This window comes from Anser cygnoides, chromosome 14 (genome assembly GCF_040182565.1).
Source record: "Anser cygnoides isolate HZ-2024a breed goose chromosome 14, Taihu_goose_T2T_genome, whole genome shotgun sequence".
Lineage (NCBI taxonomy): Eukaryota > Metazoa > Chordata > Aves > Anseriformes > Anatidae > Anser > Anser cygnoides.
Genome location: NC_089886.1, coordinates 13,833,530 through 13,855,287, shown reverse-complemented (window position 1 = coordinate 13,855,287; position 21,758 = coordinate 13,833,530). Strand labels below are relative to the sequence as shown.

Sequence of the window (21,758 nt, the reverse complement as noted above, 5' to 3'; positions counted from 1 at the left end):
TATACTCAAAATGACGTTTCAGTGAGTATTTTTGTAGACTTGCCAGCCTGACTGAGGCCAATATAGCCTTGATTTAGCTTCCCCCTTTTTTTTTTTTTCCATTAAAACTAAAATCCCTTCTAAATCCACTTTGACATTGGCATTCTTACTACTAACAGATTGCTGCGAGTGTGGGTAATAGAGGGCTGCACCAGCCATGCAACAGATGAGGTCTTTGCTTTTAAGACCCTCCAATATAATGCAGATTTGTCAGTCATACTGGAGTTGCTCTGCTGCTAGTCAAGCCTAGCAGACCTCCCCTTCATGAAGCAATGTCAGCAGATTTTCTGAGAGTGCCCAGTGGAATCCCTGGACGTGGCTATTAAATGCCACTCGATGGCCAGTCGTTATTGCCACAGGACCCAGGGGAGCTGTGCAGGCAGATCAGTGGCATGGCCTCACGTCCTGGGATTTCCTGCACCTTGAGAAGCACCAACACCTCGGTCTGCTCAGGGAGATACCCAGGTGAACGGCCAGAGGGTCTGTCACATGGCAGGATCAGGTCCAAGAGGTCTCGTTACACCCAGGGACAGTCGCATGGCTGGTGGTGGATGCGGAACTACACCGAAACGTGCCCAGGGCTGGAACGAGAACAACCAGCGGCTGCACAGGAGGAGGGGGGCTGACTATTCGCCGATGTCAAACTGTGTAACTATCGATGTACTTCTGATTGCTCAACCTGCTGCAAAGAGCTCATGTATTAAACACCAGCTTGCACATTCCACAAAGTGTTTTTTTTTTTTTTCTTTTGAGGCTGTCAGAAAGGATTTGGATGAGGTCAGACTCTGAACGCAGAACATTAAGCCTTAACTGGAGGACAGACACAAAAGCTACGTCTTCTACTGTACAGCATGTTGGCATATTGCGCGTATCAGCCCGATTTGTTTTATTGCTAACAATTACCAGCTACAGCCAGGGTGACCTGGTGAACCAGCTCTCTGATGCAGTCATTAGTCACAGTTCAATAGACACCGTGATACAGTCGGATCCCGAGCCCTGTAAAGTAATGGACAGTTATCAAACAGTTGAAAAACCATAGACTAAGCACAAGCAGCACTGTGGCTGCCAAGGGGGGAAGAAACCTCATGAAATCTGGAATGTGTTTCTACTTACTGTCCATCCTAGTAAAATAAAATGATCTCTCATTTGAGCATATGGTTCTGCTTAGACAAGAAACTGTATATATTGGTCTAAATCCAGAATAGCCTTTCTGACATATTACTCAGTATTAGAAAATCACTACAACCTGCATGCTCTGTAGCAATTCCTAATGCTAAGTGCAACAAATCTACACTGATCCTTCTCCTCCCCCTCTCCTCCCCAGCTTTTGGTCCGGGGCACGTTCTTTTTTTCTCTTCCCAGCCTTATACCATCTTCTACATTGCCTCTCGCAAATACCTCTCCCCTCTCTCTTTTCTCCACAGTGCTTCCACCTTGACACGTATCTCTGCTCCAAAAGAGATTACGACTTTTCCCCACACAAGGCCTTTCAGCAGCATCTCACCAGTTCCCAGTTTGTATAGGAATCTCCTGACAGCAAAGAGCAGTCAAGCTTCCAAACTGCAAGTATCTCACGGATAAGCTGCATGCGCACATTACAAGAAATATCTTAACAGACTGCTCAGCTTTTACCTGGGCGTGCTCAGAGGGACAGAGGAGCCTCCAAACCCTTGGGGTTTCTCAGGTGACAGTGGAACTGAAGTCCTGGGTCCACAGCACTCCCCTCCTGCTCCTACCAGTGGTTGGAAGATCCCCAGGTTGAGCTCACGTCCATGCAGTTGCCTGGCCAGGGGTTAAAAGCCATCCACTATGTCCGCTGAGTTCTTACAAAGTGCCAAGAAAGAAGCAGCAAACTCATCTGAGAAAGAACGAGGCTTTGCAGGTCTTGGGACAATGAATGGGATCTTTCTGAAGCAGACATTTTTCTAACTACACTTTCCAGTTGAAACTGTATTTTAGACAAGATTCAAACCTACCATGGGAACACATTCATTTTCAGAAAATGGCACTGCAAAAGAAATATTGAACTGAAACATTTCAGTGAGATCAAAACATTTGAATGGGGAAAGCTTGCTTCGTAAGAATGGATATGGATAGGAAAGGAGACTTTGCCAGAAAACCCCTCAGCCAACTGGGCCTGGGTTGGATCCAGACATGTCAAAGATAGATTCATTGCTGCTAGGCTCTTCTTCAGTTTGCAGAGCTGCGCAGCAGGGGCAAGGACGGAGGAGTTCCAGGGCACCCGTGCTGAAGAAGAACTTGATGCTGGACCCCTCTGGCCTCCCTGAGGTCTGCGGGTGCAGCACCAAGCCTGCCTCCCTGGAACAAGCTTTGAGAACTGAAACCACCACTGAACAAAGCACAGCCGAGAACTGTATGCCAACTAGCACAGCGTGAAAACCTAACTTCGAGCGGGGTTATGCAATCAGAGGCAGAAAAAAGCAGCGGCGAGGAGCTGCAGCGGCACGGGCCATGACTCTCCTGGAGGGCTCCCACTCCTATCGGTCGAGGCTGGAAGAGAGAACCTGTCCATGACAAGGCACCTGCTCAGCTCAGGAGGAGAACGTTTACACACACTTGAGAACCTTTTAAGTGCTGTCGCTGGAAAAATGCCAAAGTAATTTTTTGGAAAGGTTTTTTTTTTTTTTAAAGCAGTTTCTTCCAGCAAAGTGATGCAAAGAATGGCAAAATTCCTTCACATTGTTCTTAAGGAAACAATTCCTTTGAGACTGTTCACCGCTACGGAAGAGAAAGCTGTTTCCTGAAATTCACCCTGGCCACCAGTACCTAGCTGATGTGTCACCTGCCAGCTGAAGCGTGGCTGTCTGCAGGAGTGGGCAGTAACATCCTATGGAGAAGAACAAAGGTTCTTTACATTTCAAACACCCCTGAAAAAGAAATAAAGACTTTGCTGAGAAAATGTAGAAACTCGCTGTACCCATCTTTAAGGAGATTGGACTGTCCCATCACACAGTCCGTGTAAGAGCAGCACACCGGCCACAAAGACCAAGTGTGAAGGCAAGAATCAACTCCCAGGAGCATGAGAAGGGCTGATCTAAACAAACAAGACATCACAAAATGACGGCAGTCCCCCTTCTGCACACTGGAGAATTCAGTCTGTGCCAAAAGGACAGATTCTTCTGAGTATAAAAGGTTCCCATGTACCTTGGCAAAAATAAGGGTTCGTGCCAGGGATGAGGAAGCCTCAGCTACTTGTGCATCACTCTGGAGCAGCTATAGTTTTTTGGCAAGACTTACACAGGGACTGAGGTGAGAGTAACCTCAAAACGTCTTCAACCAGGTAAAAAAGGTGTGTTCATGGGGAGCAGCAACCACCAGACTGAAGTGAGACCCCAGGCTGGGACCAGGTAACGGCACCTCCCCATGGCTGCTGGTCCCGGAGTCAGAACCTCCCTCCGTCGGGGCTGAGCTACACACCTGGTGGAGTAAGCGCGTAGTAAGGGAATGGACAGTCCTGGGACAGCGAGGCCACCACACGAGCGTAACTGCACACACAAATACAAGAAGGTATGAAGACACTATTGTACCTGGAAGACAACCAAAACCCTTTACAGAAGTAAGGCTGCATTTCATATCGGGGCTGGGAGAGCTTCCTTGAAAGAAACACGCTGCAGCAGCCGCAGAGGACTCGTACCCTGTATTGGCCTGCGAGAGGCTGAGCGGGACTCAGCGGGCTGCGATGGACGAGGGGCTCCACTCTCCCCAGGAGACGTACAGCTTCTGTTAGTGTCAGCAGCTAGCTGTTCGGAGTGCTACAGCACCCACCTGTGCTCCAGGCTCTTTCACCATACACCACAACATATTTCTCAAAAGCAGCTCTACAGGCCAACTGTCTCACCTGGGTTTACCAAGATTTTATTTATTTTTATAGATGTGTGCATATATATATATAAATGTGTGTATATAATATATATATATAAACACACACTATATATTATAATATATACGAATACATATAAATAACTTTTGAAATTACCTAATAACAAGTTACAATGAAGAGATCTTGTTTCATAACACAAACCCTCTTCTAAACCTTCTTCCCATAAAGTTTATAAAAGAATACGAGAGGACCAACAAGATTTTAAAAATAAAAGATACCTTCCTCCACTATGTACAGGTCCACGTATAATTTGCAGTGCCAAGCAACTAATTCTGCAATGCAGTTATACACTGCACTGAGAAGAAGCAGGGTAAATGGAAACCCCAATTTTTGTTTAATTTTTTTAAGCACGCTTCCAACAAGGAAAAGGTCTCGTGTATGATAGGGATAAATCCAGCTTAAGGAGGGCCTCATTTGGGCTCTGGATGGCTCAGGGAGAGAGCACTCCAGGGCTCTGAGTGTCTCTTTGAGAAAGCAAACGAGCTAATCACACCCACAATGAGGTAAGGGTGCCTTCCGGAGGTCAGAGAGCTTCAACACATCAGTCCTGCAGTAAGAATTTCTTCTGCAAGTCAAAATCATGGTTTGATGCAGGATTTTTTCTGAAACGGGCTGCACTTCTGTCAATGGAGGTAAAGCCTGAGCCAGCAGTTTTTCTTACAGTTTTGAAGCACACACCTTGAAAAATAAATACTTTTATTGCACCTACTGCAAAAAGATACTTAAAACACTGGTGGTGCTGCCCCCTTCACCAAACCACTCCGCATCTGAGGATGAGCTGAGGTTACGTTCTTGCCACTGGTACAAGCGCGGTTTGTTGGGATGACGAGGCACTCCCTACCTGTACCTGGATCTCCTGCTACCTGAATTGTAGTTCGACCCACCAGGTACCAGAACTGTACAGCCTGGAAGGTACTGGAATTGTATGGTTGGTAGATAACATCAGACTTACCCAACCTGAATTGTGGCCAAATACTGGCTAAAGCCAATCATCTCGTGGTCCTATAAACGCTGGTGGGATGCCTCTCAGGGCAAGACTCCTCGAGGTTCGGTGGTCATCCACTGAATACGCCGACACAGAGGAGGGCGAGTAATTCACCAGGAGAGGAAAAGTTCTTCGGTGTGCAACGGAGAAAGCCCCAATGACTCGTACGGAAATCCCCAATCCCCACTGTACAGAAATCACTAACACCTTGCCATAAGCCTTGTGTGTGAACCTTGCCATTTACAAATCTTTAACTAAGTCGCTGTTTTGATTGCAGCAAACACTACCGAGTTATTGTGTTAAACAGGCTAATGATTAACTGATCATTAAGTGCTACTAAAGAAAAAAAATCATACAATTTGTGATTTACCACAAAGGAATTAATAAATCTTAAACTGCTCATACATCAGGTCTGTGCAAAAATTTCATCTGCGGCAAGCACACAGACTTCTTTACACCGTGACTGCGTTTGTAAGGATCTTACGAAGAAAAAATGCTTCCTTCTATAGGAAGCTCAAACAGGGGTTTCTCTGAAAGAGCAACAGCAATAGCATGAGGACGCTTCATTTGCAAGCTCCTTGGCATCGTTCTGCTACACTTATGCAGCATCTGGCACAAACAGGCACTGACCGTACAGTTTGTGAGGGCTAACACTGCCCAAATAACAAATGAGGAGAGAAAACACGTCAGGAAGAGCTGTACATTCATTGTGCAGCAATGAAGACTGGAACACAACTGAGACAGGTACTTTGCAAAGTACTTTAATTAGTAAAGAGTATTAACCTCACCCAATCAACTCTAAACATACTGGGGAGAAAACACAGCTTCCATGAGCAAAAAATAGTACTTTCTGCTGGCTTTGTTACAATAATTTGTTTTCCCCATTCCCCCCCCCCCCCCCAAGATGCAAATAATTTGTCAATTTACTGGGGGAGTTTGCACAGTCTCTGTCAGATAACAATTTCTTCCAGCAACCAGGGCTGAGATAAGCCCCTCTTTAATGGTGAAAAAGCAAAGCACAGGAGCAAGCCTTGATTCGATGCCGAGAGCTTTCTACTCCCTCCTCCAACCGAGGCAGCACAGAATGTGCTGTGCCGTGACATCCCACTGGTACAAACCCCACATCTCTCCAAAACCAGGCGCATGCCCCAGATTAATCTAAGCCACACACAATCCCTGTGCAGGCACGCACCATGCGCACCCAGCCCCTAGCATTTCCAGCCTGCCCCTGGCACTCGCTCCACCCTGCTCAGGTTTGTGCCACAGCAGCCCAGCAAGAGCGAGACAGGGCTGCCAGCGGGGGCCAAACTGGGAGCCAAGAGCACGAAGTGAGGCAGCTGAGGACTAGGAAGAGCATACCTTCTGCTGCACGCAGGAAGGAGACTTGGAGCTGGGCACAGAGGCCAAAGCTCTGCTCCTCTCTTTTCATCGTATAGCCATGTCTCCCATCTCTTGCAGACCGGCAACAAACCAAAACTTCACGTGACAGCAGCCAGAGCTTGAACAGGGACAACCAGAGGTCAGTAAGATGTGGAGATGACTTAATGTTTCACAGTAAAAAGCCAGCTAAAGGCTACTGACCACAGCAGTCACACTATGGATGTTACAACACCATTCTCTTCCACTAACCAGCATGAATACCACCACGATTGTCCCACTGTATCTCCTCATGTATGGTAAAGGTGTCTTGAATTACAGGTAACCGGCTAAAATAAAAACTAACAATGTTAAAATCAAGCTCTACTACTAGTTATTTCTCTTTATTTACCAAGTTGCTGTCCCAAAGGTGTTGTAATAGAAGTAACAGGGAAAAATTTGGATGAATTTAGGATGAGAATGCTATTGTGTGCTTAATTCCTACAGGAATGGACTGGACCTGCCTGATGAATTTGGGGAAACTATTCATGAGGTGAAAGATAAAAGAGAAGAGGTACCTCAGTCGCAGAAAAAACTTGACCCAAGTCCTCAATTCAAATCCTCCTTTTCCATAGTGTTTCTATGCCTTGACCAAGACAGACCCCTCCTGTTCTGGCTGTACAATTCAAAAATAAAATCATGCTGAACAATATATCCGAACAATAAAAGCAGAGGAAGGGAAAAGAAAGGCTGGTTTGCCTGGCAGCAGGAGAACAACAACCCCAGGAGAACCCCCTGCCTGTAACACACTCACCCATTTCTCACTCAACCGTAGTCTCAGAACACCACAACCCTAAAGTAAAACTCTTGCTGACCTGCACGTATTGAGTCTCTCACTTGTCTTTGCTTCTCTGCTTCTGTAACTTTAGTTTATTTTGTCTTTCTACTTAACAGGCAAACCTTACCATGAAGATGAAGACAGTATGCAAACCATGGGTGGAGTATGTACGTAGCCAAATTAGTACAAATTCCTTCAATATGAGACAAAAAACATATGTGAGACCATACTGGCTGAATTGGAATCATACTGATTTTTATATATATGCCAAAATGCTAGAAATTGAATTTTTACCATATTTGAGAATTTCCTGTTACATAACAAGAAACTTTAGCTGCGTGGGAAGCTCTGGGATGCCACACAAACCAACAGGCACCTCCGACCTCATCCCTTGGCATTACGCAAAGAAAATGGAAAACAAATACCACAGCATGACAGATTACCCCTTCTTATTTGACTTAAGCAAAAGCAAGAATATCCTGAGTTACTGAAAATCACCAAGTGTGATCTTACAGATCAGGATCTGATGCAGTATATCCCTCGTCTCGAGCAACCAGAAAAGATAAATAGCAGGGGAGAGATTGATTCAAAGTCCTGGAAAAGAAATACTGATGTATGAAAAGCACCAGACAAATCCAGTCTAGTTCTGACACTGCTGAAAGCCATTGCCAGCCACAGTCCATCAGTTACAGAATGCAAACAAAGCTACATTTAATGTGCTGATGTCTTTTGGTTTTGTAAAGAGGGTATCTGGCATTAAAAAAAAAAAATCAGAGGTTGCTTGTTTGCATTAAAAAAAAAGGAGACAATAACTTAGAAACAAAACCACATTCACCATGTCTAAAACCATTTTGCTTTTAACAAAATGCTACTCCTTGCATCCATCCACCTGCCTTGCAAATAGAAGCACAAAAGGCTATTTGCTAACCAGCTACCTACCAGGAGTTCCTCACTGAAATTATCCATCAACAACGAGAGCACACAATAAGCTCCGTAGTCTTCCAAGTCATGAAAAAGAAGGTAAAAATACAATTAGAAGTGTATCGGCTGAATTATTTACTCTTTGTTTACAAGAACACTGCACGGTATGAAGATGGGAACCATCTTAATGTAGTGATAGGAACCATCTTAGTGTAGTGATGCTACACAGGCAGCATAATTAATGCAAACGTAATCATTTTTGTTCTCTTTATCATCATGCTCACTCCAGGCTGGAAGCACTGGATGGAGCAGGAGAAGGAGATCCATGGCTTCATGCAGCACTCCCTTGTGTAACCTTCCTAAACGCACACAAACCAAGAGTCAAAGGGGCAGAAAAAAATCACTTTTGTAATTCTCAAAGGTGGGCTCCAGCAAAGTTTGCCACATGGGAGCACCACGACCGCTGGGCACAGGAGTCTGGGACAAGGATGTGAGGAGGCACCATGCCGTGACCAGCTCGTGTCCTGCAGGCATCCGTCCGTCTGTCCATTCCAACACCACTCCCAGCAACTCCAACCTGAAACATCAGTCTAAGACCTTGCTAAACTGAGCAAATACTACAGAGGAGAAAACCATAAGACGAATGCGTTTTATAAATGTGCATTATTACATTATGAGTTCTTTTTCAATCTAATCTACTATGGTCACAGGAATGACTTCCTTATTCAGTCTGGTGACTGCACAAACGGTATTTATATTTCTGCCCACCCTCACGGCTTGCACAAAGTTTGAGACACCTCACCTAGAGCACAATAATTTCTTTGCCTTGAGCTTCTTCCCCTCTGTGTTTAACAAGGTGCCCTCCTAGCTCGACAGCAGCAGCTGGGGTAAAGCTGCATCCCTAAATCCCCCAGGGCAGCCTCTCTCCTGCTACATGGTGATTTACTACCGGGGGGGATCTGCGTTCTGCATTTCTGAGCTCACCTCTTCAGCAGATGGGAAAGACTGGTTTTGTCAGCTGTAAAGTATCAGCCGGCTGGGGTGCTGCTTTATGTGCAGCAAAACTTCATTCTAGCAGAGGTTTAATGCAAAACTTTGACTATTCTTGAAGCTGTCCGATGGTTTCTATGGATGGTAATAATAAAATTCAGCAAGTCTCTGCGCTCAGTACAGGCTATCGGATATAATGGCAGATTCCTCAAGAGGGGGATGTGAGAATGAAAGGAATCCTACAGCAGTTAAAAGCTTAATTTTAGAAATAATATCCTGTACCCCCTGAAGTAGTAACACACAGTGCAACAAGCTCTACCCCATTCCCCTGCTCGCTGTACCTGCCCACTGATGGTCAGACTGCCGCTGCGCAGGAGCTGCTGGAAGCTTTGTCCCACCACCCACACCCACAGCAGCTTTAACGGGGACACGACAGCACCATGAAATGGCCAGAGCAAAGCCTGGCACCAAGGCAGGGGCATCCTGCACCATGCCAGCTGGGCTGCATGGGGCCTGCCCCGCACACTCACCCCTGTGCTACCGACGGCGTACAGCTGCAGGACTGAATGAGAGGGGAGGAGAAGCGTCTTCTCTGGGGTTTTGCCCTATAAAACCTTTTGGAGCCTTGGCAGACTGGTACTCAGAGGTTTACATGACTTAAAGCCTTTCTGGGAGCCCCTCTCCTCAAAGAGCCAATTCCACAAGCCTGTGTCCCACGGAGGGCGCGGGTCGATGACAACCGGCACCCTGGAAGAGACCGCACCCTAATCGAGATCATGCTCCTAAAATGTTCAAATTAAGAGAGCTCAGCGTGGCAGAACCCAGCCTTATCTTCTGTATTTACCTCGCTTTTGGGAGCTCACGCAGATTATAAACAACAGATTCAGCAGCTGCACAAAGTCCTGGAGAACGAAAGCGTTTGATAAAGGGAGCAACGAGAGTGAGCCCGGATGAAGCAGTGTGAGGGAGCCAAACCTGCCGGCCAAGTGCAGACAACGCACTTACAAGAGGAATATGCTCCTGGAGACAGCATCGTATCACCTGTTGACAGAAGATCTTCGAGTACCCACGTGGAGGAAGCTACACTGACATTACTGGAGTCAGTTTGCATCAGTTCGCTCTTTTCAAAATTTCTGGATGCCTCTTCTTAACCTGCACCATCTCTTGCCAAGTTGCATTTCATTTTGCCTTTCCACTTGAATAACTTCGAAAGAGTCTTTGAAGTAGCAATTACATGGCTGCCGTAATACTCTTCACAGGTATTTGGACTTTCATCCTGAGACATTCAATGCCCTTCACTAAAAAAAAGCCTAAGTACTTATTCCCTCAAGTTCCCACTGATATTTACACCACTTGCTTTTTGTTGTGACAGGCAGGAGGTAGCAAACAGAGTCAGCTGGGCTCTGGGGAGATGAGAATGGCAGTAAGATGACAAATAACCAATGCGAACAATAATTCACTCCTCCTTTCTTTCCCTTCAGGTTTTAACAGCTTTGTCTCCTCCTCCCTCTCAACATCCTCCCCCTGCTCCAGACACCACCACATCCTCCCCAATACCCCAAACTGCTCAGTGAAAGGAAAATCAGACCAACCGTTCTCAACTTTGGTATAGTTTCAAAGCTTTTTGATCTAAAGAAAACCTTGCATGCCTCACGTTATTTTTTCCAACTGTTACTCTAATTAAATCTACTACATTTAGTTATTTATATATTATCTATCTTTAGGTTTACCAACATTTCTTGAAGTCACCCAAGGAAAGAAACACAGAACATTCTTTCTTATTTCTGCTAATGCTGGGTCACTGTTTTGTGCTCCTCTATGGCAGTGACACTACAGAGATTTTCATTATTGTTTCCATTTCAGCATTACTGCAATGGCTTTGTAAGCAGGCTCAGTACTGTAACGTTTGGTTTGCAAATACTGTAAGGGACATCTATGTAGCGGTTATTTGCTGTCTTTCATTGGGGTTTTTTAAAATGGAAGCTGCCTTTACATATTCTGCAAGGCAGATTTTAGAAAACCTAGTTTAGGGTCAAAAACAGAACTGCAAAAACGTTCGTGTGTAAACGATGCAACACATTGGAGCCCAGCACTAATTTCTGCAGTAGGGTTTCTTCACAGGGTTTCACGCTTGGAGGTCTCCGCATCGATATTACTTTCTTCGCTGCATGTCAGCCAATACAGAATCCATGCCATGGAATTTGTATCTGCTTGCTATATATCCAGCTTTTTAATACATTTTCTTATGGCAGGAAATCAAATGTTTGCTAAGAGCCAAGAATATAATATCTATTGAATCCCCCTTACGTGCTAAATGAGTCATTAATTACACTGAAGACAGCTATTACATCTGTTCAGCAGAAGCCAGTTTTTAACAAACAGCTCATTCCCTCCCAGTAGCTTTGCTCCCTGTAACGCAAACCCCAGCTCTCCATGCACCACACCGACCTGCAGTGGTCCCAGCACAGTGTATGTGGCAAGGTCTGCTCCCATTTTATCAAGCTAAAAGACTTGGAAAAAAAGGTTTAAGGGGCAACACGTAATTCAGAGAGAGGAAAAAGAATTACCACTTCCATTTTATTTTTGTTGATGGCTGAAAGAGTTGTTAAAATACAGGGGGCTCACTTTTCACTGCCATTCTCTGCTCGTTCTGGCTGAGATGACAGCAGGCTGGGCGCCTGGTTCCCCCTGTTTGGCTGACCAGCGCCAGCAGAGCCCCGTGCAAGGCACGCACGGCGTCCCTGCCGCCTGCTGCCCACCCTCCTCTGCCCATTATTCAAAGCTGCCCTGGTTGGAAAGGAAACTGCAAGTTTTTCACGGTGAAGAAACCAAGCAGACTCTTATAGCTTAATGTACACAGCACATCTTTCTTTGCTTTGTCTAGATTATGTCATCAGCTCCAGTATCCCAAATAACTGACCCAGCAGAGGTTTCTACACTGTGAGGACTTATTGTAACGTAAGCACTGAAGATTTCAAAAGCTTTCCAACACTTACGAAGCCCTCGCAGTATCTGAGACACGGTTATACTCCTGCAACATCAGCAAGGCTCTGCTATATCCACTCCTCAGTGAATAAATCACAGTGCGAGTTGTTTAGGGAGCAAAGAAGGGAAGAGCCTCAAATTCTGCCTCAGCGAGGTCAGGAAACTCTCCAGAGCACCACGTGCAAGTGGTGGAGAAAGAAGGATGCAGAGCTGGGATCCTCACTCTAAGGCCACGTCTCCAGCCACGGCAGCTCTCTCTACGCTGGGTGTTTTCTCTTCCTATATGGGGATGCATTTGCTCAACATTTCCCATACTCTTTTTCCAGTCACACGGTCTCTCCACTTTCCTACAAAGAGCAGACTAACTACAGCAACAAAAGTGCATGGCAATGAAAATAAATAAACCTGCTTACTGTAAGGCAGAAATTCATGCATTTGTTTAGTCTTAAGGAGACACTGGAGTTTCCTTTCTGATCCGAGTCAAATTCCTTGAATACTTGGAAGAAACAGGGCCTGTCAATTCAGACAGCTAAAGCTCGTATAAAGCCTTTGTCACAAATTATCCTACGTGTCCCTAGGGAGAAAAACAAGCGCATTGTGTATTGCGAGATGCTCTTACCCTGGTCAGCCCCATAGGAGGAGCCGACAGAAAGCCTGTACGCAGCTCAGTGGTGAAGAATGTGTTTCTCAGCCACTGGAAGCCCAGCCAGGACACATCAGTCCTTATTTAAATCATCCTCCTCAGAATTATTCCTAACCAAAGGATCAAAAAAATAATAATAAAAAAAAACAGTCAAAACAGTCAATGGATCCACACACAAAAATAACGTTTAAATCAACCATGGTCCAAACAAAGAAGGAACCGACTGACACAGAAAAAGCAAGACCTGGCCAAAACCACAGCTTAAAAACCATACTGAACTTTATGAAGGGTTCACACGGATCTGAGTAATACCTCCCACCAGCGTTAGCCTGAGTCACAAGCCTTCTGCCCAGCCATCTTTACAACAAACACTTTTGCAAAGTCCAGCACAGACTTTTTTCAGCAGGACTGGTAGTATTTGCTACGCCAGCTGCTGCTTTCAAATACCTCGTGCTCTGGAGTTTCTTTACAGTGAACCATCAGAAGCCACAGCACAGTTACTGCACAGTGAAATGCAAAGTGAGATGGCAACATATTTCCCTGCAAGCATCTTTGTGGGATTGCTCCATTAACATCTAGGAGATTGTGGCTCTGTTGCTGTAGAGAGGATTAGCTGCCGAGAATACTCCTGCTCTTACAACCCACGAACGTATTAAATGGGTCAGATTCTGCTCTGCTAAACTGATGTAAATCGGAGTAGCCAACGCTGAATTTATCCCAGATTTACTGCCACGTTAACAAGGTGGAGAAAAAAAAAAGGCAGGATCTGTTGTCATTAGTGCTTAGCGAACCCTAATGATATTTGCCTGGGCATTATTGCTGCTATGATTTAAAGCATGTTTGAGCTCTCAGAAACATACTTCAGCTCCCTCCTAGACGACAAGCCATGATGACAGGACTTAAATGATACCGTTTAAAAGATTGGGAGCCAAAAAAACATAATTCTGAGTGAAATAAAGAACGTCAGTTCTCGCTACTGTTGTACTTGCAAGAAAGAGGACGAAGTGCCTAATACCAGCACACAAACCATGAACGACAACAGCTTTCAGCATCTAAACAAACGATGGCCACCGTTCCCTGTACCTGACTGTTTTTAAGAGTTTTTTTCTCTGTCACTTAACGTCAGCACAGCACAACCCTCGCCTTTATGTGACAGGGCCTTAGAAAAACAGGGGTCGTGCACCTTCACCCCCCAGACACCTGAAGCAGTGCAGGCAGGCCCTGTGCTGGCTGCTGGCTCCTGGCTCCCACCAGCCCAGAAGTAACTTGGACGCTGCTGGCAGCTGGACGTCTGACTTCTCATGGCTCAGGTTTTAGGAGAGTTCATCCAGTAAGCGTTACAGTAAGTTTAGGTAAGGCTGAAATTGCAGCCTAACTCATTTCAGAATTGCACCTAGCTATGAATTAATACATACAGCAATCAATTTTGGTTTACTCCTGTTTTTTACTTATTTATACATTTGTACATGGCCGTATCTCTGTTTGTGCTCCCCACAGAAAGCAACAAGGAAAAACTGTATTTAAAGCAAATCAGAGAATATCCCAAGTTGGAAGGGACCCACAAGGCTCATCGAGTCCAACTCCTGGCTCCACACAGGACTACCTAAAAATTAAACCACGTGTCTGAGGGCGGTATCCAAACGCTGCTTAAGCTCCAGCAGGCTTTGGATGAAACATGGAAGCAGTAACCATGATGACTGCCATTTTTCAGAAGAAAAAAATGTTGACCCGAACACTTCTAAACAACACGCAACCGTTCAAATTGCCACAAGTACTGTAGTCACCAGTCCAGAACCTGGACCACGCTTAGTCCTTCCTAACCACTGGAACACAAAGCCTTTACCACCATCATCACAGAAAGGGGCTTCTTGGCCTAAAATTTACCTTTCAAAGCCATAACTCTCCAGCAAGACATCACGACCTTTTCCTTCAGCAAGAAGGAAATTCAGCTCTGCTCCAGTAAGCACAGACTTTACTGTGAACATGAAGAATATCCACTGCCACTCAGCAAGACATTTCAGATGATGATGCTCAGCTTTAAAGGTTAACAGTTTCACCAAATTTCCAGAGCGCTACCTACACAACAAGATTTAGACCCAAGCTGAGAACCAGCTCTTACATTCTGCTCGGTGTCTTCTGCCTCTGTACAGTGTAATTTTTGGCCCCGTCTTCAGCACCAGTTCTACTTCCAGTTTTAATAGAGAAGTGAATGAAAAATGTGCAGTTATGTTCTAGTTCTAATGAAGACTTATGACAAGTCACTTTACCTTTTTTATCGCTCTTTATCATTCAATCTCATGAAAGGATAGGATTTTTAGATGAACTCAAGTTTTCTTAGTGTACAAAACCTCTTTCGCTGTAAAAGTCTCTAGTGCTGAGCATCTCCCACTGCTTCTTTGGACATTATTTAATGTAACTGAGTCACATCAGAAAGGACTTCTTTGTGACTCTGGAATTGTTACACAATATGTAGCAGAGGTACTACAATCTAACTTCAAGTATTATTTAGTGGTAGGAAAAATGATGTGCAATAATATAATAGCATTTTAGTTCATTTCCATCTACATTTATTGAAAGAAGTGCTGTTGAATACATTTTCTTCCCGTTAATATAACATCTTTTCCTCCTCCTGGCACCTCACTTAAGATGTCTGTTTAGTTTTTTTCCATCTCTGCAATGCTGCAGAAATTTAGCCAAAGCACATTTCAATCCCAGCCAGATCTGGGTATCTGCAGCATATAGACAAAGTGGGGTAACCCATGGCAACCGCTTAAAGATTATTAACTGCCATGCAAAGTTAATCATTCCATATTCTAACTATTCTACGGAAAGAAGCTGCAAGTTTATGTGGGAAGATGGTTCATTTTATGACCTCCATCTTCCCAGGGATTCATAAAATTTTCCTTATGGATCTCACAATCCTGCTTCTCTGGCACATCCCTCCATTTACACCTGGCCTAAGAGCAAGACTCTACCATGAAGACTCAATCACGACACACACAACAAGCCATTTGCTAACACAACCACAGGACCAATCCTAACAGCTCAAATTCTGAAGATCAGTAATTGGCAATTCATCCCAAAATTCCATGAAGAAAATATAAAGCAAATTATTTTCTGCACTTCACCAGGAAATTATATCACGATCCTTTCTTGGATTACTGGCACCAGTGCTTTTATACAGAGCTGTTATCATTTAGCTCATGGTGCTAAAATTTGCACGCTGGACTTTTTTTCATGGAAGAGACATCTCATAAAGCAAAGAGCTGATAATATTCCTGATTCACTTTAAAAGCTTTGTGTTACTTAAAAACTGTGTAATCCTTCCTATGCATGAAAGAATTATGTACTCCTTCCCATTCATTAAAAAAGCTATGCATTGCTTAAAAAAAAAGAAGAAAGAATTGGTTGTAGGCATCCATTGTAGATGTATTGGTCACCAAGAAAAATGTGCCACCTGCTTTCAGAGCAGGGCACTGGGCAGCGCTGCAGCCCTGGCCGGGCACCGCAGAAGCTGCCTCCTGCCCACGTCCATAGGTGGTGTCTGGGTGAAACGAAGGGGAAGTCATAAAAAAAAGTGTTTCTGGAGGTAAGAAAAAAAAAAAAAGACTGTAATTAGGCCTAAAGTTTCAAAGACATACGTAGGTGTTTATCATCACCTTGTCGAAGAGATGGTGCGGATGGTGCAGCCACAGGCAGATGAAGAGCAAGGTGGAAGCAGCAAATGCAGCACCAGCCACAAGAGAAGACGGCATCAACCGCATGACACAGTAAGGTGTAAAAGCGTTTGGGCGTGCGTTAAGACGACTAGCGGTGTTAGATCCCTCCTGGGCCCAAGGGCTGATCGGCGGTAATGATTTTTCAAAGAACTATGAGAACAAGGTAGTTAATTTTCATGAATATTTCAGGGCAATTTAGGTGTCTGGACTGGTGGGTATGGGAAAGAGCTAAGCAGATCGATACGCGTTCTGGTCACCAGCTGTACGGTCTCCTGGTGTCAAAAAACCATGCTGCTCCAAGTACGAATATAGCGAATTGAGTCCTACATGGAACGGTGATGAGGAAAAGAAAATACTGACTAATACACTGTAATCATTTTATCAGGGGATCTATTTCCAGTATAAGAGGGAAAGGCATTTGAGAATGAGAAAAATCCCTGTAAAATCAAAGCACAAAGCTCTATGACATGAAATTGCACAGTGTACCAGTAATGTCAGTGACTATTGCTAGAAATAAACATTCAAAACAAACTTCTTCCAGGGGGAGACGACTGCCAATTCCTAACCATCCACAGTGGGTTTTTTAGTGTTGTTTTATTTATGCATTCTGCAAACTGCCAAAATCAGCAGCACACGTCGATAGCAAGAAAGAACAAACAAGCCAAACGTCAGATGCATTTCCTAAATCCAACCAGCAAATACTCCTTTCCTGGCATAGTGTCCTCCAACTTACTTTTATTAAAAAGGCATTGAAGTACGTGGCTTCAATTATCACAATGTTCTGATTGAGATCTCATACACAGATTTATGACTGGTGCAACTGCAAACATCAACGTCAACAGCAATTCTGCTGAATTATGCAGGCGGCAAATTGGAAGTCTAGTTCCAGGAGACCAGAACATGGAGCTGAGACTTGTCTGTGATCAAGCATCACTCCCACGGTTTTAATACCTCCAGTCTTAATAGCTTCACTTACCTTAAAAATAACCTCAGGGGTTTTTTAACAATAAATCCTGCTGAGTGAAAGTAGACAGCAACAAACTGTGCATTCCCTCACTCAGCAAAAAGACCCTGCTGTGGCAGGGAACCCAGCTCTGAGGCTGGGCTACGTGCTACCTGCACACCCCGTCTCTCTGAAATGAGCAGAAGCGAGACCTTTCTGCAGAGTTCCTTCTCAGCTGGGTGCACGAGAGCAAGTCAAAGCTAAGCTCATGGAAAGGTGTGCTGCAAAAGGACAATGCCCACGTGACCGAAGCTGTCTCCTAAGAATTATTAACATACAGCCTGCAGATAGCAGTGGTCAGCAGTTGTTACTGACATTACTGGGTATAAACAGTAAATATTAACATAACAGTCTACTACGTGATGTATACTACTACGTGATGAATCTGTAATGGTCTCCTACAGAATACTTACCACTTATAAGCATATTTATACAATACATGATGTATCATAACTATATGCTATATACTAGATGTACTATGTTAACAACTCAAGACACATTGCTATGTAATTAAGGTAATGTATACAGTTCTGTATTGTACGCTACACAGTAGCTATAGGGATATTACAATATCAAAAATTGATATAAATTACTAGTAATACCAATAGGCGTAACAGGGAACAGGTGCTTTACTGTTCCTTGTATGAGGTGCAGCATGTAGTGCTATAGCATTACACACAACTAAACTGGGGGGCATATTTGCTTTTTGTTGTTTGAGCACAAAGAAAGTATGCCAAGAGTAGTCCCTCTGGGTAACTTCAGGTCTTCATTCACCAACATGCTCTTTAGCTTAACGGCCTTAATGACCTACTCTCCATTATTTTGCCCTTCACATCCTCCATTTCTACAGCAGCTTAGTCCTTACACATCCCCCTGACAACCCATAAACAGCTCTCTGTGTATTTCAGAGCTGTTTTCAGTCACAATTAACTTTAACAACTTATCAGTCATCCACATTGGTTTTCAAATTTTATGTAGTTTTATGTAAAGATATATTTGCTCCCTAAGCCAGCTCCAGCACCTCTTTAAAGCTCAGCCAATTTTCCTTCCTAGGCCATTTTCTAATAAATGCTGCCGGTCTGCTTCATTTACTACGTACCTCATTTTATCTAATTGGAGGCTTCTGAAGTTTAATTCACCAGGTTTTATACCAAGCCTCCTACTGCAGCTGAAACACGGAACAGCAATCCTTCCCTACCTTGGGTAGGTTGTGCAGCACCTTTCCCATGTACCAAACCCACCCATTACCTTCCCTCTCATTACCTACTGCTTCCAGAATGACAGTTCTAGCAAATCTTGACCTACTCGCTAAAGGTAATAAGCCCAATGTAGTAGGAAGTTACACACAGGTGCAGCACAGGCTGTCTAAAGCTGACAACATCTTCAAGCCACAATTCCATAGATTTTTAATTTATCAGCTATGGGTTCAACAACAAATTGTGTCCCATTAAAAAAAAAAAAATCCTCATTGCAACACTGTCTCTAAAGGCCCCATAAACCCCCATTTTGACACCGAAATGCCCAGAAGGCAACATGCTGTCCTCAGCTCTCACTGACTACAGATTTTCACTACTACCCTTTCTATAGACAAGGTAAGGTTTAGGGAAAACCTGCTGAGCACCCCTGTCCTAAAGCACTGCACAGAGACACCCAGGGGGGCAGGGAAGGAGCGCAGCCCCTCCTGGGCAGGACAGGCAGGAGGCATCACGCCGTGGCCCTGTGAGCACAGCCCTCGTGGCACAGCACAGAACAGTATGCCAAATGCTTATGCAAGGGGGTTACTGGGCTGCATGCAGCAGGTGGTTTTTTTTGGCACATCCAGCAGCTAATGCTGGAGTCTGAGACTCCTTCAGCAGGGAAAAGAGTTTGTCTCAGGAAAGAGCATAAAGGGAATTTCAAACAAGTTTGTATTTTGGCTTGCACCGAGCTGCAGTGGGAGATCAAAACTTCTCTGCAACGTGAGCAGCAGGCGTGGGGCTCTGCATCGCCTGCTACAGCCGGAGAGCTGCGGCGTTGTTTGCCCCACTGCGGCAAGGTGTGTGAGCTCACCTGCTCTACTGGCAGCTGGAGAGATCACTTGATTATGCCAGATGCTGGTTTCCTTCTCGGTATACTGATCCACAAGGGAGACACGCTGAGGGGGGGCCGGAGGTACCAGCCCCACATGAGACCCCCCCACTGCTCGCCCTGCCCTGGGTGACAAACGTCAGTGCCTGCAGCCACCTACACACGGCGGGGTTCTGCAGCGCGGGCAGGACTTCATGAACACGTTTGAACTGAAATCCTGCATACCAACAGAACACCTCCCTCCTTTTATCGCTTACGAGGGTCTGCTCCAGCCGGCTGAGATCTCTGCTGTCACCATCTCCCCTCTGCGGGATCGCTTCCAGCCTGCTCTGCGGAGGGACCCGCGGCAGGCTCTCAGAAGGCAGTGCCCACGCTGGCAGACGGGCTGACGTTTACTTTTCTTCTTATTGTACCTAAGGGATCCACGCGCAGCCAAAACAGTTTCGTAACAGAACTAAATACACAAACCAGCTCAGTATCTAAGCAGCCAGAAGAGTTTAGTAAATATATTATCTAGGCTTACCAACCAAATGCAGACATCTCCTACTTGTAAAATGAAGTAACTGGTAAGACTGGAGCACAGGATAAATAAACAAGAAAACCATCAATTTCTGCAACAACCTGCTTTTAAGACCAGCACATTGTGGATCTATCAGTACACAGAGCAATGATTTGGGACCTGCCTCTGCTCCCGTGGGAGGACGTGGGGCCCTGCAGCAGCACGGCTGGGAGCAGCCAGCTCGGCGCGTCCGTCTGAAACCCAGGACTTGAAGGGAGCGATGGCAGCTGGAGGGCGAGCTGCTGCCGTGGGGTGAAAGGCTTCTGTGTGAGCCCCATCACTGGGTCCCTGACCCTGTGCCATAAACCAATTTTCACTTCAGAAGTGCTGCAGGCTCACAAACTGACTGGCTGGGCACTTGAACCCAGGTAAAGATTTGTCTCATCTTTTTTTTGTGTGCTTGCCCAAAAACTTGAGGACCATCTAATGTATGACCCAGAAGTAATTAGAAAATATTAAATAATGCTGCTTTATACAAAAATAAGTCTAAATACAGCCCTGTATGACACCAAAATACAATGTCTATTTTAAACACAGACCAAATTTCAAAGAAACTACGAGGCAACTGCCCCAGTATCAATAGGGGATGAACACTCTCAGCAGTCTGGGGGAGGTTTTCCAAACATTACAGCTTTTAGTCCTTTTACTGTGTTAGCGAAGTCAGCACTAAGGAACTGCCCCTAAGGACAGGGCTTTTCCTCAAGTAATGATTAAAGAAGGAAGAAAAAAAAGTCATTAAATACTCCAACTCTCCTTTGCACCACCAACTTCATCTAGGCTCCGAGTCCTGTTGATTCATTCTACCACTTGTGTGCGCACAGATCAAAATGACCAGCTAACTTCTTCCATCTCATACCTTTGTACCTGGTGAGGCTCAAACCTGGAACTTGCATCTAAAATGTATTTCCGTGTCGGTCTGCATTCAGAAAGTTCTGCACCCTTAGGGCATTAGCTAACTTATATGCAATTTGTTGGTAGCGTGATTTCATTCACTGAATTACATCTTTTTATTAACGGATCACGCATTTTTTGCTTTTCTCTCAGCTATTCCCATCATCCTCTCCATGTTGTGCCCACAAAGATCCATGTTGTGCCCTTCTTTACAAAGGCATTGACACCTATTAAAGCACATTCCCTGGTGCAATCTGCAGGGCTATCATACATTTCTCACCAGCTGCAAAGACTCCCAGTACCACACAGCATTGACACAGATAGGTGAAGGTGCTGTGAGCCCTCCCAGCACGATGGGTCCTTTCTTCAAGGAACCAGCCCCAAAACAACTCCTTCGTTGGCCTTTTTTTTTTTTTTTTTTCTTTTTTATCCTTCCTGGGGGAAGGACACTGAAAGACAGTCTCCAAAACCCACGCTAGGAGTAGGCTGCCCGCAGGCACAGACCTAACAGCCCTTCTCTTCTCTGTGTTCCTCGCAGCGCTGTGCCGCAGCGTCTCTGGCTTGGGACCATCGCTGACTTGCAATGTTTTCTATCCCATAACCTAATTTCATTTGCACACAGAAGCTCTCTGGGCAGCACACACAACCTTTGAGGGAAACATATGTCTTTTCATCCCCCCAGGATGTGCTAGCACATAAAATCATCCCCCAGACTTATGCAGGCCCATAAAAATCACTTCAACAATGTGTTATTCTTAATTGCTTCAGGCAAGCTAGCCAGGACTGCTGGAGCCTAAATACCGACTGTCTATAAAAACAGAAGAATTTCTTATGTTCTCCAGCAGCACCTACCCCGTGCGC

General features: G+C 44.9%; 1 long non-coding RNA gene across 1 annotated transcript in view; it reads right to left on the bottom strand.

The window, feature by feature from the left end:
- Positions 1 to 786: 786 nt before the first annotated feature.
- Positions 787 to 21,758, bottom strand: part of LOC136786292 (uncharacterized) — an 87,245-nt gene continuing 66,273 nt past the window's right edge. Inside the window, exon 4 of the long non-coding RNA XR_010824999.1 lies at positions 787 to 1,035. This is a non-coding gene — a long non-coding RNA (uncharacterized lncRNA). The remainder of the gene's footprint in view (positions 1,036 to 21,758) is intronic.